The following is a 17,310-nucleotide window of genomic DNA, read 5'->3' as shown; positions in this document are numbered from 1 at the left end:
GCACGCGTGCCATTTCCCCCTGATTACCTCACTCTGAAAGATGGATATGGACCCCGTATTGTTGCACTGTTGTATAATTATTGTGTCGACAGATGTAGAAAACAAGTTACATCCTTTCAAAATACAAATGATTGGGACTCTCTCTCTCTCTCTCTCATAGATGACATGGGTGTGAAGCTTAGTTTGAGGCTATAAACTAAAATGCTCAGTGGAAAGTTTGACGCTTTCATTTGTTCATGCATGTGCAGCAGGACAGGATGACGTATTGCAACATGCGGATCTCTGTATTCCACTAATAGACCTTGTTGCAGGTGCCAAAGCATAGATATAGACCATATAATATCAGGTGCCAAAGCATAGATATAGACCATATAATATCAGGTGCCAAAGCATAGATATAGACCACATAATATCATCCCCGTCGCCAGAGAAAATGTCACTGAAACGTCTCTGACTGCAGAAGAGTAGAAACAATGTTTTTTGGACCGCAAAAACGTTTCATATTTTAGTGTATATAGGCCTACGTTACATTTCAACATGTCGGTTTATGGTTAGGTGTACATATAAGTTACAAAAAGCATGCGTTCACAAAGTTCACAACATCAAAGTTCACACCAAAATAAGCCTAACCTAAACCGTAGCCCTTAAAGGGACAAAAATATGACCTTTTAGAAGATTTAAAACACTTTCCTGGGGGTCTTTATGTGTGTAACATGTGGTTTTAGATATTTTGGATTTCAGCAGTGAGCCCAGTGTCTCTGGTGTCATGGACACAGGGCTCACTTACTTCCTGGACTACATGTTTTCTCAGTAAGACAGCCCTCCCCCCTATCCACAAGGAGGAGCAGTGCACCAAAGCATTATGGGAATTGTAGTTATTATATCCAACAGCATGTGTATAGACTCATTCACGTTTTTACAGAAGCCCCTTTGGGACAAAGCACTGCATCGTATCTGGTCATCATGAAAGAGCATACAGACACAGTAACAGTACAGTTGTAACTCAGGTCCATCTAAATACTTTATTAGTTAATTAAATGTAAACGTGGTAGGTTGTGAAAATGTAAACAGCACGCGGTACAGTTAGACATTAAGGCTAAAAGTATAACACACAAAGTCCCGGGACTGTTTTTTGTTTTAGTTTTATCCTCAACATAATCATAGGAAATGTACACAATACATAAAACATCTCATCAAGTGGTTAAAGTGAAGGAAGAAAATGCACAATACATATCCATCCCATCCATGGGGAGTGTGTGTGGTGTGTGTGTGTGTGGGGGGGGGGGGGGGGGGGGGGGGTCATTAAGCATCGTTAAACCCTGACAGCCACTGACAAATGAGCCATCCATCAAAGAGCCCCTTATCATCTGGGGACTCCTGGTGATTACTGGAGACAAACAATGGTGTCTCAGCATCGAGTGACGCAGGGCGCTGTCACCCCCCCCCCCCCCCCCCCCCCCCCCCCCCCCCCCCCCCCCCCCCTCTCCATGTTGTGCCACCCTCCATGTCACCCTGGAGACACCGCCGCCCACACAGCCAATCAGGGCTCTCGATAACCTTGGGGGGGACTGGGCTAATCAAAGGGTCACCTGTGTGAACCCGCCGCCTACCTGTCAGGGAGTTGTTCTTTCCTCCCAAAGCATCAAAGCTGCAGGTGACTCTCTTGACCTGGACGCTATCAGCTTCCTGTTCTGTTCCGCAGACCACGGTGTTGACTCTGCCTTCCCTGCAGGGTTCAGTCGCTGCTGCTGCAGCTGCTGCTGCTGCTGCAGCCGTCTTCTCTTGGAGTTCAATTAAGACGGACCCGTTCTGACTTAATCATTCATAAGTACGCTGTCCTCCAAATCCTTCCTGGGAAATGCACCGTGCTCGCGTTGATGATGATACATGGAGCTATACTCTTATGACAATGAACTCAGTGGTTAGTTGTGCGCCGAGTATAGTGCATGTCGTCCTCGTTGATGCATCGACAGCGCAACCACTTATGCCCCGTTTCAAACAACGATGCAAGAGCCGGGGTATAGCGAAGCTTATAACTTGGCTGGTTTAGCCTTTGTTTTGGAAAGGCATTCTTGCAAATGGTTGGAATGTATTACTTTATATTTATACTATTGTCGGGTAAAAACCTCATTATGTCCAAAACTGGTTTTTTTCAGCAATCAAATTCATAAAAGCAGCAGGTCTATAATGAACAGTAAGATGCCTTGAGGGCGAGAAGCGACCTCGTCCTTTAGTGCGCGGTCGAGCTGAAACAACAGAGTTTTTTTAATATGGCACAATTAACAAATGAACTGCTCGTGACGGAATGTTCCGCCAATTAGAATCCCACCGACAACCGCTATTGTCGGAACGTTCCGTCAGATAAGCTTTATTATTGATATCAAACCGGATCGCTGATTTATTTTATTTTATTGGTTTTTTGCTTGGCCTTTCCTTCAGCGATCCTAGACCGGTTTCGTGCACGCGCACTGCCGTTCACTTCTTGTATACAGGCGGACTAAAAAGCTGAATAACTCTAAATCTACGGAGCTCTCCATGGTTTTGACCAAACGCGCGATGTGCAGAGGTCTTTTCTGATTATCCGGGTGATCTCGATTGGAACATTGGCGCTTTCTAGAGCAAGGATGGCCTCATTTTGTCTCGCTAGGGTTGAATTTGGATGCCCAAACTGGACGTGCAACACACAAAAATCAAGCCGGCTCCATATATGCAGATCTATAGGTGATGATCCAGTCTTGTCTTGAGTGTACAGGGTTTGATGAGGTCAGATCAACATATGGAATGAGAGAGAGAGAGAGAGAGAGTTCTTAATAGTCCACCGCATGTAATGTCATCTTAAAGGACCTATAACATAAAGAATTAATTTTTTTAATTTTGATTTTTTGGGGCTCCCATATGTGTTTTCTATCCCCACAAATAACCAATTTTGAACAATCAGGCTTTCATATCATATCAGGTGTTTTAATGGAAATTGCTCTCAGGAACAGCTCAACTGATTTTGGCCTCATCGTGATGTCATCAATGTCACCCTACTTATATAATTCCTCCTCTTCTTCAGTCTTCAGTTCATGACAAGGCCTGGTTATATCAGAGTGGTGATTGAGGCTCAAACCATTAGAAATAAGTTTGAGGGACATAGACAATATGATTATTAAATATTAAAAGCAGTTTTAAAATGCATGTTATTTGCGCTTTAATATGATCAACACAACAACATACATTAATTCACACATCTGCCACCAATCCACCACAGAGAGAAGCATGTTGTTCAGTACAGTGGGAAAAGGTGACTCAGGTAAACGGCATACGTACAGTAACAGCACAGCATCTGTCTGCACACCACCCCAACCCGTTCCCACCTCCCCCCACCTCCCCCCACCTGCAGCGCGTACGTCCCGCTTAATTAATTAAGCAGCAGGGGGTTGCCAGTTGTGTGCGCTGGTTTTCAGGGCCCTGGGGTAATCATACTGGGGGCCGCCGTGACAGCATGTTGAGCGTTGGGGAGAGGGGAGGGGACAGTGTGTTGTGTTGCTGTTGTCATCATTGTGGCTTGATTAATTTCTCTGTATAGATCCTGACACCACTGTGCATGTGTAACCTGTCACCACACGCCCCATGTGTCTATTCATCACCCCGCTGGCTGGCTGAGAGTGTGTGTGTGTGTGTGTGTGTGTGTGTGTGTGTGTGTGTGTGGAGGCTGCTACAAAGTTTGTAAGTGTGTGTGTGGGAAGTGTGCTTGTTTGTGCAAGCTCGCCAACTTGCAGGTTTATTGTTTATTGTTTATAAGGATCCCCATTAGCTTTTGCCTTGACAAAAGCTAGTCTTCCTGGGGTCTGACACAGACAAACATTTAACATTTAACAAAGGCAATACTTACAATTGTTTACAAACACTAACTCAACATAAAACATAGTAAAATAAAATATAAAATAAGAAAAAGAAAAAAAGAAAAAAAAAAGAACATAGGAGAAATAAAAAACAAAGAAACATAGCAATAAAAATAAAAATAAACACTTTCAACACATTATACATTGAATTGTTCTTCTGGCTTCTGGCTTTCCTGCCGCTGTGTGTGTGTGTGTGTGTGTGTGTGTGCTGTGAGCTTGTAGATCGGATAGAATATAGAAATAGAATAGAAATAGAAATCCCAGCGGTCCAGGCACCTTGGCTGGTAATCCAGTCTGGCAGTGTGCCGCGGGTTCGACTCCCGATCCCGACGGCCTTTACTGCAAAGAAGGAAAAAAAATAGAAATAGAAATCCCATTTATAAAACTGGTACCAAGTGGGATTGTGGATGGGCTGCAGTTTGTCAGTTAATAAAAACCTAAAATGGCAATGTTGACGTCCTCAGAAGTATTATTATTATAATAATACAAACGTGCGTGTGTGCGTGCATTGTGACAGTCCTGACATATACAGTACAGTACAGTAAGAGCCATGAGGCACAGTCACGGGTTGGGGGTGGAGCGTGGGTTGGAGGCGGGTGGGCGGGGGGTGGGGGATCTATAGTGGGCAGTTCCAGCATGTAAACAAGATGCTGATATCCGATAAGAAAAGAAGTGACGGCGCCGATGACAAACGGCCCCTAATGTCCCAGGGCGAGGGGGGGGGGGGGGGGTGTCAGGGGGGGGGGGGGGGGGGGGGGGGCCTGAGGAAGTGTATTGATTAGCCTTATTACTCAAAGCATCCGTCTTGGGATGGAGGGAGGGATGGAGGGGGAGGGAGGGATGGAGGGGGAGGGATGGAGGGATGGAGGGAGGGAGGGATGGAGGGGGAGGGATGGAGGGATGGAGGGAGGGAGGGAGGGAGGGATGGAGGGGTGGAGGGAGGGACGGAGGGAGGGATGGATGGAGAGAGGGAGGGAGGGAGGGATGGATGGATGGATGGAGGGAGGGAGGGAGGGAGGGAGGGATGGAGGGAGGGAGGGAGGGAGGGAGGGAGGGAGGGAGGGATGGAGGGAGGGAGGGATGGAGGGAGGGAGGGATGGAGGGGTGGAGGGAGGGAGGGAGGGAGGGATGGATGGAGAGAGGGAGGGAGGGAGGGGTGGAGGGAGGGCTGGATGGAGAGAGGGAGGGAGGGATGGAGGGAGGGAGGGAGGGAGGGAGGGAGGGAGGGAGGGATGGAGGGAGGGAGGGAGGGAGGGAGGGAGGGATGGAGGGAGGGCTGGATGGAGAGAGGGATGGAGAGAGGGATGGAGGGAGGGGTGGAGGGAGGGAGGGAGGGCTGGATGGAGAGAGGGAGGGAGGGAGGGGTGGAGGGAGGGGTGGATGGAGAGAGGGAGGGAGGGAGGGAGGGAGGGATGGATGGAGGGAGGGAGGGAGGGAGGGAGGGAGGGAGGGAGGGATGGAGGGAGGGAGGGAGGGAGGGAGGGAGGGAGGGATGGAGGGAGGGAGGGAGGGAGGGAGGGATGGATGGAGGGAGGGAGGGAGGGAGGGAGGGATGGAGAGAGGGATGGAGAGAGGGATGGAGGGAGGGGTGGAGGGAGGGAGGGAGGGCTGGATGGAGAGAGGGAGGGAGGGAGGGGTGGAGGGAGGGGTGGATGGAGGGAGGGAGGGAGGGGTGGAGGGAGGGGTGGGGAGATGAGCCTGGCCCACCTCCACTGACGGACTGATTGCCCCAGAGGCCCTGAGGAGAACAAATGGCCCCCCCGCCTGTCTACGTATACTGTGTACTGTAAATACAGTATACTGTGTACTGTAAATGCACTGGTGATCATTTTGGCGGCTAAAACTATGGAAACTCACTGATGAAAACTAAAGAAAAACTAAAGGCTGAAACTATACATTTTCAGGTGCGGGGGGGACATTTTCAGCCAATCGGTAAAGTGTCAGCTACAATCTTATAGGATAATTAGGGCGTCACTAATAATAATAATAATAATAATAATAAAACTTTATTTGTATAGCACCTTTCATGACATCAAATGCAGCTCAAAGTGCTTTACAGAACAATGGAGAATAAAAGAAAAGCAAGGCAACGACATTAAAAAACAAGCAGTAATGCAGTACAGTGAGGACATGAATAACAAAAAATATATATAAGATCACTTAAAAGCAATGTTGTAGAAGTGGGTCTTGAGCTGAGCTTTAAAAATGTCTACAGAGGCTGCCTGACGAAGGTACAGTGGGAGCTTGTTCCATACCGATGGCCCATAGAAGCAAAAAGCTGCTTCCCCGTATTTTTTTGTTGCCATTTTTTGGGGCAAAGCGAGCAGGCCAGCAGTGGAAGACCTTAGGGGCCGGTTTGGGACATATTTAGCATTTAGGCAGGCAGTCATGTAGGTAGGAAGGTGCGAGACCATTGAGAGCTTTATAGACAAGTTAAATAATTTTGAAATAAATCCTAAAAACAACCGGAAGTCCCTCCCGAACCCAGTTCTTGTCCGATAGGCACGTTAGCAGCGAGGAGACATGGCAAGCTGTCATTTTCCCCCATTGAGATGCATGTTAAATGACAGGGATTTCTCCATATATAAATAATCGATAATTTCAAAATGTTTTCTAAATCTAGTCAACCAGGCCTGCAGTATAGGCTTTGCACTGGATAAATGTATTTATGACATTATTTCAATAGTCTAAATGTGTTCAACAACACAGCCATGCAAAATAAGTTTGCCCAGCATAGCAACAGTTGCTAAACTATATGGATTGGCATTGGACAATCGTTTTTGGGGTGGGGTTTAGCAAAGGGCTAATTGTGTCCGCTCCTTTCTCAGTCCAATTCCACTGGTTTAATCTGTATAGAGGGTATGTGCATGCATAAAGTGATGGCAAATCGAGTGGCAAAGTGACAGGCAAAGTGAGTTTAACATTGTTTAATGTCGTTTAATGCAATTAGATATGACTTTTCTGTGTGGATGTCTGGGCTGTCGAGGCCAGAAAGTAGTGTTTAGCCACTCAGTAGGCGTTCCTGCATAACTTCCTGGTTTGATGATGATGTCACGCGCATACCCTCTATTGTGTGCAAGTTCTCTCTCCTGATTGGATCAAATTGGTATCCCAAACTGAAAAATGCATCTAGCTGGAGAGACATTGATACTCTCGCTCTGATTATTAGAGCAATTTGACACTTATTTTAACCAGAAATATCACTTACTTTTAATTTACGGAGACGAATAAATAAATAAAAAATAAAAAACATAAAGGTAATCATGGAGCTATAAGGATTCTGTGTGGCATGTAGAGCATCACTCTTTTTTAATGTTTTTTGCCTTTATTTTATATATTTTATGGAGGGACAGACAGTAAGCTGACAGGAAATGGGGGGAAGACATGCAGTAAAGACCGTCGTGTTCGGGAGTCGAACCCGCGGCACACTGCCAGACTGGATTACCAGCCAAGGTGCCTGGACCACTGAGCCATGGCATCACTCATTTGATCTCTAGTGGGACTCCTGTGTTCATTCAGAGGTCCATTTTGGTTCCATTCAGACACTCTCAGAGTTGTTAAATTAAATAGCTCTCTATCCAAATGTTTGAACCCCGACCTACTCGCAATGTCAGGGCGGACACTCTAACCACAAAGCCCCTGAGCTGCAGGTTATTGTTTAACAGCGGAGATAACTATATTTCCATATCTTTGAACTGCGTATATATAATGCATGGCATACAGTAGATACATCCTCAGTCCATTATGTGCCGATCATTATAATGCACAATGCTCTCATTGCTTTTTAATCAAGCATCCTGTGCTCCATGGTAAGCGGCGTATAGTGCACTCCACAGTGATTAGTTTGCCATACGTCTCTATAACGCTCGCCCTCCCATTCTCGTGTTAATCACATTTGCCAACACGGTAATGATCCCATTTTCCTCCAAGCCCATATCGACGGAACAGCCACAATTACTTAGCTCGATATTTCTCGCATTAGCCAACCTCAGAAATGTTTTGTGCGTGCATTTATCTGCATGGGTTTTTTTTTTTTCTTTCTTTCTTTTTAAACGGCCGTTGCAAGAGGAACGCATCTCCCCCTGTTCAGTGTTCATTCATTTTTTTCAGTCCGCTGAGATACTGCCCGCCCAGCCGATGGCCTGCCGGTAATTCATAACGCTAAGTGAGGGGTGTATACGCTGCGAGAATCCTGGGTGTAACGTTGACTCTGAGAGTTTGCCGACGCACCCCTCGGGTTAAATTAGCACTCAGGATGTTGCGGTGTAATAGCCTGAGCTGCATAGATTTCTGCAGATAGGAAAGCTGTTTTTCTAAGAGGGGTCATCTCTCTCACACTCTCTCTCTCTCTCTCTCTCTCTCTCTCTCTCTCTCACACTCACACACACACACACACACACACACACGTGCATGCACGTGGGCGTGCACACACGCAAACACACTTTCCCGCTCTCTCCCACTCTCTTTTTCTGCCCACTAACACACTAAACTCTTTCAATCACCTATTTGCCTGTCAAACACAGGATGAAATATCACGCTGGTTATCCCATAGCACGACTTGAGGTTATTCCAGGGGAAAGGGGGAAAGGGCGCTATATTAATATTAATAAGAAACAAAGAAATCCCGCAATTCTTCTAACTTTTCAACATGTTTTTTTTTCTTCACAGACATTACTGCCTGCCTCGTGAAAAAAAAAGAAAAAGTCAAAACAATAAAATAAATGTCTTATAGCCCCCGAGAGAGTGAAAATTACTTTTGGTGAAGTGCTGAGTTTTGAGGTGCTGGAGGTCCCCTCGGGTCACTCTATAGGGATGACCATGTGAGAGCTTGGAGAAATGAGGTCACCTTTTTCTGCTGCTTCGCCACATTGTGTGCTGCCCGTTTCTGTGAGGGTCTGTGTTGTGTTGTGTTGTGAGGAGGAGGTCCGTCTGTGAGGGTCTGTGTTGTGTTGTGTTGTGAGGAGGAGGTCCGTCTGTGAGGGTCTGTGTTGTGTTGTGTTATGAGGAGGAGGTCCGTCTGTGAGGGTCTGTGTTGTGTTGTGTTGTGTTATGAGGAGGAGGTCCGTCTGTGAGGGTCTGTGTTGTATTGTGTTATGAGGAGGAGGTCCGTCTGTGAGGGTCTGTGTTGTGTTGTGTTGTGAGGAGGAGGTCCGTCTGTGAGGGTCTGTGTTGTGTTGTGTTATGAGGAGGAGGTCCGTCTGTGAGGGTCTGTGTTGTGTTGTGTTATGAGGAGGAGGTCCGTCTGTGAGGGTCTGTGTTGTGTTGTGTTGTGAGGAGGAGGTCCGTCTGTGAGGGTCTGTGTTGTGTTGTGTTGTGAGGAGGAGGTCCGTCTGTGAGGGTCTGTGTTGTGTTGTGAGGAGGAGGTCCGTCTGTGAGGGTCTGTGTTGTGTTGTGTTGTGAGGAGGAGGTCCGTCTGTGAGGGTCTGTGTTGTGTTGTGTTATGAGGAGGAGGTCCGTCTGTGAGGGTCTGTGTTGTGTTGTGTTGTGAGGAGGAGGTCCGTCTGTGAGGGTCTGTGTTGTGTTGTGTTATGAGGAGGAGGTCCGTCTGTGAGGGTCTGTGTTGTGTTGTGTTGTGAGGAGGAGGTCCGTCTGTGAGGGTCTGTGTTGTGTTGTGTTGTGTTGTGAGGAGGAGGTCCGTCTGTGAGGGTCTGTGTTGTGTTGTGTTGTGTTATGAGGAGGAGGTCCGTCTGTGAGGGTCTGTGTTGTGTTGTGTTGTGAGGAGGAGGTCCGTCTGTGAGGGTCTGTGTTGTGTTGTGTTATGAGGAGGAGGTCCGTCTGTGAGGGTCTGTGTTGTGTTGTGTTGTGAGGAGGAGGTCCGTCTGTGAGGGTCTGTGTTGTGTTGTGTTGTGAGGAGGAGGTCCGTCTGTGAGGGTCTGTGTTGTGTTGTGTTGTGAGGAGGAGGTCCGTCTGTGAGGGTCTGTGTTGTGTTGTGTTGTGAGGAGGAGGTCCGTCTGTGAGGGTCTGTGTTGTGTTGTGTTGTGTTATGAGGAGGAGGTCCGTCTGTGAGGGTCTGTGTTGTGTTGTGTTGTGAGGAGGAGGTCCGTCTGTGAGGGTCTGTTGTGTTGTGTTATGAGGAGGAGGTCCGTCTGTGAGGGTCTGTGTTGTGTTGTGTTGTGAGGAGGAGGTCCGTCTGTGAGGGTCTGTGTTGTGTTGTGTTGTGAGGAGGAGGTCCGTCTGTGAGGGTCTGTGTTGTGTTGTGAGGAGGAGGTCCGTCTGTGAGGGTCTGTGTTGTGTTGTGTTGTGTTGTGAGGAGGAGGTCCGTCTGTGAGGGTCTGTGTTGTGTTGTGTTGTGTTGTGAGGAGGAGGTCCGTCTGTGAGGGTCTGTGTTGTGTTGTGTTGTGAGGAGGAGGTCCGTCTGTGAGGGTCTGTGTTGTGTTGTGTTGTGTTGTGAGGAGGAGGTCCGTCTGTGAGGGTTTGTGTTGTGTTGTGTTATGAGGAGGAGGTCCGTCTGTGAGGGTCTGTGTTGTGTTGACTAAAACTGAGACTAAATATTTTTGACAAATTTCGCCAACGAATACAAACTACACTAAAAGTATAATGAGGGACTATAGTGGGGAAGAGATCCAGTGGAACTAAAAGACAAGTCATTTTTATGTGTGGTTGCACTCGGGTCTCGCTCTCTGATAATAGAAGATATACAAGCTATATAACGATATTCTGTACTGTATCGACATATACCTATTATAACCTGGGACGTGTTTTTAAACCGTGCACAAACAAGTACAATACATAAAATATCGTTGCTGTCGTGCAGAATGTATACATAATTCTAACTTTTCAAAAGTAGAAGATCCGTCTGCTGCTTTTGCATTTTAATCCTGAAAAGAAACGGGTTTTGGACCCGACATATAATATAAGCTGCGGTTTTCATCCAAAATGCAGACTCTGGCAAACCCCAACCCCATCACTTCAATCCTCAACTGGTATTATTATCCACCGACCGCTATATATGTAAAGTCTTCCTCGGCTATAAATCCTGCTACGCCCTCATTAATATTCCCTCTCCTTTTTCCAGCTACAGAAATCGTTATATTATGTTTCTCTTCCCTCATACCTTGTGATCGCATTATTCTCTGAGCAGAGGTAAAGCTGGTTGCTTCATTAAAGGGTTTCTAGCTCTCCGCCCCGCGGGACGGCGTTGTGTTGTATTAATGGGAGCGATCGATAGCGCAGCCATCATCTTCCCTCCGTCTTTACTGTAAACGTGCTCAAGTATTTATGAATTAATTGACTTCCTGCGCGTTCCAAATTAGGGCAGACTACCCCCCCCCCAACCCCCAAGCTGTGATGCAGAGGTCACAGGCACTCTGAGTAATAAATAGATACCTGAGAGCTTTTTGTTTTAGGAAACAGTCTTACTACAGTAACCACAACCTTTACTACTGTAAACAGTCTTACTACAGTAACCACAACCTTTACTACTGTAAACAGTCTTACTACATTAACCACAACCTTTACTACTGTAAACAGTCTTACTACAGAAACCACAACCTTTACTACTGTAAACAGTCTTACTACAGAAACCACAACCTTTACTACTGTAAACAGTCTTACTACAGAAACCACAACCTTTACTACTGTAAACAGTCTTACTACAGAAACCACAACCTTTACTACTGTAAACAGTCTTACTACATTAACCACAACCTTTACTACTGTAAACAGTCTTACTACATTAACCACAACCTTTACTACTGTAAACAGTCTTACTGCATTAACCACAACCTTTACTACTGTAAACAGTCTTACTACAGAAACCACAACCTTTACTACTGTAAACAGTCTTACTACAGAAACCACAACCTTTACTACTGTAAACAGTCTTACTACATTAACCACAACCTTTACTACTGTAAACAGTCTTACTACATTAACCACAACCTTTACTACTGTAAACAGTCTTACTACATTAACCACAACCTTTACTACTGTAAACAGTCTTACTACAGAAACCACAACCTTTACTACTGTAAACAGTCTTACTACAGAAACCACAACCTTTACTACTGTAAACAGTCTTACTGCATTAACCACAACCTTTACTACTGTAAACAGTCTTACTACATTAACCACAACCTTTACTACTGTAAACAGTCTTACTGCATTAACCACAACCTTTACTACTGTAAACAGTCTTACTACAGTAACCATGACCTTTACTACTGTAAACAGTCTTACTACATTAACCACAACCTTTACTACTGTAAACAGTCTTACTACAGTAACCACGACCTTTACTACTGTAAACAGTCTTACTACAGAAACCACAACCTTTACTACTGTAAACAGTCTTACTACAGAAACCACAACCTTTACTACTGTAAACAGTCTTACTACAGAAACCACAACCTTTACTACTGTAAACAGTCTTACTACAGAAACCACAACCTTTACTACTGTAAACAGTCTTACTACAGTAACCACAACCTTTACTACTGTAAACAGTCTTACTACAGTAAACACAACCTTTACTACTGTAAACAGTCTTACTACAGTAACCACAACCTTTACTACTGTAAACAGTCTTACTACATTAACCACAACCTGTACTACTGTAAACAGTCTTACTACAGAAACCACAACCTTTACTACTGTAAACAGTCTTACCACAGAAACCACAACCTTTACTACTGTAAACAGTCTTACTACATTAACCACAACCTTTACTACTGTAAACAGTCTTACTACAGAAACCACAACCTTTACTACTGTAAACAGTCTTACTACAGTAACCACAACCTTTACTACTGTAAACAGTCTTACTACATTAACCACAACCTTTACTACTGTAAACAGTCTTACTACAGAAACCACAACCTTTACTACTGTAAACAGTCTTACTACAGTAACCACGACCTTTACTACTGTAAACAGTCTTACCACAGAAACCACAACCTTTACTACTGTAAACAGTCTTACTACAGTAACCATAACGTTTGCTACTGTAAACAGTCTTACTACAGAAACCACAACCTTTACTACTGTAAACAGTCTTACTACAGAAACCACAACCTTTACTACTGTAAACAGTCTTACTACAGTAACCATAACGTTTGCTACTGTAAACAGTCTTACTACAGAAACCACAACCTTTACTACTGTAAACAGTCTTACTACAGAAACCACAACCTTTACTACTGTAAACAGTCTTACTACAGTAACCACGACCTTTACTACTGTAAACAGTCTTACTACAGAAACCACAACCTTTACTACTGTAAACAGTCTTACTACAGAAACCACAACCTTTACTACTGTAAACAGTCTTACTACAGAAACCACAACCTTTACTACTGTAAACAGTCTTACCACAGAAACCACAACCTTTACTACTGTAAACAGTCTTACTACAGAAACCACAACCTTTACTACTGTAAACAGTCTTACTACAGTAACCACAACCTTTACTACTGTAAACAGTCTTACTACATTAACCACAACCTTTACTACTGTAAACAGTCTTACTACAGAAACCACAACCTTTACTACTGTAAACAGTCTTACTACATTAACCACAACCTGTACTACTGTAAACAGTCTTACTACAGAAACCACAACCTTTACTACTGTAAACAGTCTTACTACATTAACCACAACCTTTACTACTGTAAACAGTCTTACTACAGTAACCACAACCTTTACTACTGTAAACAGTCTTACTACAGAAACCACAACCTTTACTACTGTAAACAGTCTTACTACAGTAACCACGACCTTTACTACTGTAAACAGTCTTACCACAGAAACCACAACCTTTACTACTGTAAACAGTCTTACTACAGTAACCACAACCTTTACTACTGTAAACAGTCTTACTACAGAAACCACGACCTTTACTACTGTAAACAGTCTTACTACAGTAACCATAACCTTTACTACTGTAAACAGTCTTACTACAGAAACCACAACCTTTACTACTGTAAACAGTCTTACTACAGAAACCACAACCTTTACTACTGTAAACAGTCTTACTACAGTAACCACAACCTTTACTACTGTAAACAGTCTTACTACAGAAACCACAACCTTTACTACTGTAAACAGTCTTACTACAGAAACCACAACCTTTACTACTGTAAACAGTCTTACTACAGAAACCACAACCTTTACTACTGTAAACAGTCTTACTACAGAAACCACAACCTTTACTACTGTAAACAGTCTTACTACAGTAACCACAACCTTTACTACTGTAAACAGTCTTACTACAGTAACCACAACCTTTACTACTGTAAACAGTCTTACTACAGTAACCACAACCTTTACTACTGTAAACAGTCTTACTACATTAACCACAACCTGTACTACTGTAAACAGTCTTACTACAGAAACCACAACCTTTACTACTGTAAACAGTCTTACCACAGAAACCACAACCTTTACTACTGTAAACAGTCTTACTACATTAACCACAACCTTTACTACTGTAAACAGTCTTACTACAGAAACCACAACCTTTACTACTGTAAACAGTCTTACTACAGTAACCACAACCTTTACTACTGTAAACAGTCTTACTACATTAACCACAACCTTTACTACTGTAAACAGTCTTACTACAGAAACCACAACCTTTACTACTGTAAACAGTCTTACTACAGTAACCACAACCTTTACTAATGTAAACAGTCTTACTACAGAAACCACAACCTTTACTACTGTAAACAGTCTTACTACATTAACCACAACCATTACTACTGTAAACAGTCTTACTACAGAAACCACACAGATTATTCTAAACTATTTATTATTATTATTATTATTATTATTATTATTAATAATAATACTTTTAGACAAATCTTCTCTTCTGGTGTTCCCTGACACAAAACATGTTCAGATGGTGGTCCGTGGCCAAATCAGTTTGAGAACCATAAAACCTGGTGGCGGAAATATTAAAAAAATATATCCTGCTTTTTTAGTGAATGAGACAGCGATACGTGACACTATATCTGTTTGTAGTACAGTAGGCCTACAAGGTAATTGTTTAATAATCCAGATATATCCAGATATCATGCCGAGGCCACTTTCCCGTTAATATCCCTGCTGTATATGTACTGTAGACTTGGCGTTTGTTTACATTTTGTCCAAAGTTATTCAAGCGATAATGAACTGGATGTTTGAATCAATGTTTGCCAATGTTAATTGTGCTGTTAAGAAGAAGTGAGAGTCATTGGTCCGATTCGTACATTCACAGTGCCAAAATCAACTGTGTGTGTGTGTGTGTGTGTGTGTGTGTGTGTGTGTGTGTGTGTGTGTGTGTGTGTGTGTGTGTGTGTGTGTGTGTGTGTGTGTGTGTGTGTGTGTGTGTGTGTGTGTGTGTGTGTGTGTGTGTGCGTGTGTGTGTGTGTGTGTGTGTGTGTGTGTGCGTGTGTGTGTGTCTCTGTCTCTGCATGCAAGCGAGACAGAGAGTGTGAGCCTCTTTGTCAGATCCATTCTGGTTTGGTGAAGGTCAGGCCCATTGTGGTGAATTCGGTAATAACCACAATGACAAATTGCATTGGGAGGTGTGTCTCTGTAGCACCTCTCTCTCAAACACACACACACACACACACACACACACACACACACACACACACACACACACACACACACACACACACACACACACACACACACACACAATTCAATTCAAAGGGCTTTATTGGCACACACACACTCTTTCGACAGCCCCTCCTCCATTGTTTTCCCAACAATAAATGATAATTGGGGCTTTTTAAACAGGCCCAGGACCAAAGCACACTTGCATCATAATAGCTGTTGTTTCCTCAATAGAAGCGTGTCTGTTATTCATTCATCAAATTGATCTTTCTATGGATGACCAAACCCCATGGTTTACTTATTTAAAACATAAAAACATTAAATGTTATAAAGGTTCCCTGGCTAATAGATGTCTTAACCCATTCTGACCGGGCACCCATTTTGGTGTTGGCATCATGTTATGCTTTAGCTATTGAAAAATAGCAGATCTACAAGCTAGAATCTGATCTCAGGTCAGAATGGGTTCATCAGACCAGTGTGTGTCCAGTGGAAACCTCGTATGAATCTGATCTCAGGTCAGAATGGGTTAATACATTATAATTGCCCTCTATATCTTCAACACCTTAAATATTTTATTTATTTTAGAAATGGTACGTTTCGGGACAACTCTTGTCGCAAGTTAACGGGAAGTTAATTCACGTGTGTATAGGTCCAGCCCTATTTAATATAATGCCAAAGCGCCAGTGCTCGCCCAGCAGTCTGACATCAACGAGACGGATGCGTGCACACAACCTCGCCCTTTAGACCGAGGTCGCTTCTGGCACTCAGGCTGTCTTACTGGTAGACATAGTTCTACTGGATCTCTTCTCCATGACCACTAGTCCCTCCCTAACATTATAGTCTAGTTTTTATTGTCTCCACCAGCCGAAGGCTAGGGGAGAGTATGTTTTGCACTCCGTCCGTGTGTCCGTCCGTCCGTCCGTCCGTGTGTCCGTGTGTCCGTCCGTCCGTGAGCAGCTAATCTCGGCCACCGTTAACCCGGTCGATGCCAAATTTTGCACACACACTCCCTGGATGCCAACCATGAACCTCTGCCCCAAACCTTCCAGAACGGCCTGTTATAGCGCCACCAGGAGGCCGCTTTGTGCAAAACAAGTTTTTGCACAGTACACCTACAGATTTTGTCCAAACATCACGCAAATTGGTACACAGTCTCTCTACAGCCATTCAACCAAACCGGTCTTTCAGATTTCTCAGACTCCATCCTGATTGGTTAAGATTGGCTTCCAAAGTTCACAGGAGTGCTCAGTTTCAAACAAAATGCTGAAAATCATGAACACATCGCGTGATTTCCGTGAAATTGTGCACCCACATTCCCACTAGGCCGAGGACAAAATGCCACATGAACAATTTCAACTCAGCCTCAAGGTGGCGCTATAACTGGCCTAAAAGTGTTTTTACCTCTAACTGCACGGATCTGTGGATAACTTTGTATGCCAACTCCCTAGAGGCCAAGGAAAAACCTTTGCCTCGAATTTTTCACATCTGCTCTTTATAGCGCCACCAGGAGGCCGACATATGTAAAACACATTTTCTATTATTACTCCTTCACATTTTATCCAAATTTCACGCAAATCGGTACACATGATCTCCATAGTCATGTGATCAAGACAGGTTTGTTTGATTTCTCATATTCCATCCTGATTGGCCACGATTGCCTCCTACAGTTTTCAGGAGTAGCCCGCTTTGTACAAATCGCCACAACTCCTCAACGCAGCGATTGCGATGAAACTGTGCACGCATATTCCCACTAGGCTGAGGAAGAATCCTGGTGGAGACCTGTGCCGATTGGCACTTTATCTAGTTTATTTTGAAATTGTCAATATGTTTAGTCTTAGTTTTAGTCAACATATCTTAGTCTTATTATTGAGTTTCTATTTCAATC

The sequence above is a fragment of the Protomyctophum parallelum genome (genome assembly GCF_964188405.1).
Source record: "Protomyctophum parallelum genome assembly, chromosome: 6".
Classification (NCBI taxonomy): domain Eukaryota; kingdom Metazoa; phylum Chordata; class Actinopteri; order Myctophiformes; family Myctophidae; genus Protomyctophum; species Protomyctophum parallelum.
This window is presented reverse-complemented; position numbering follows the sequence as displayed.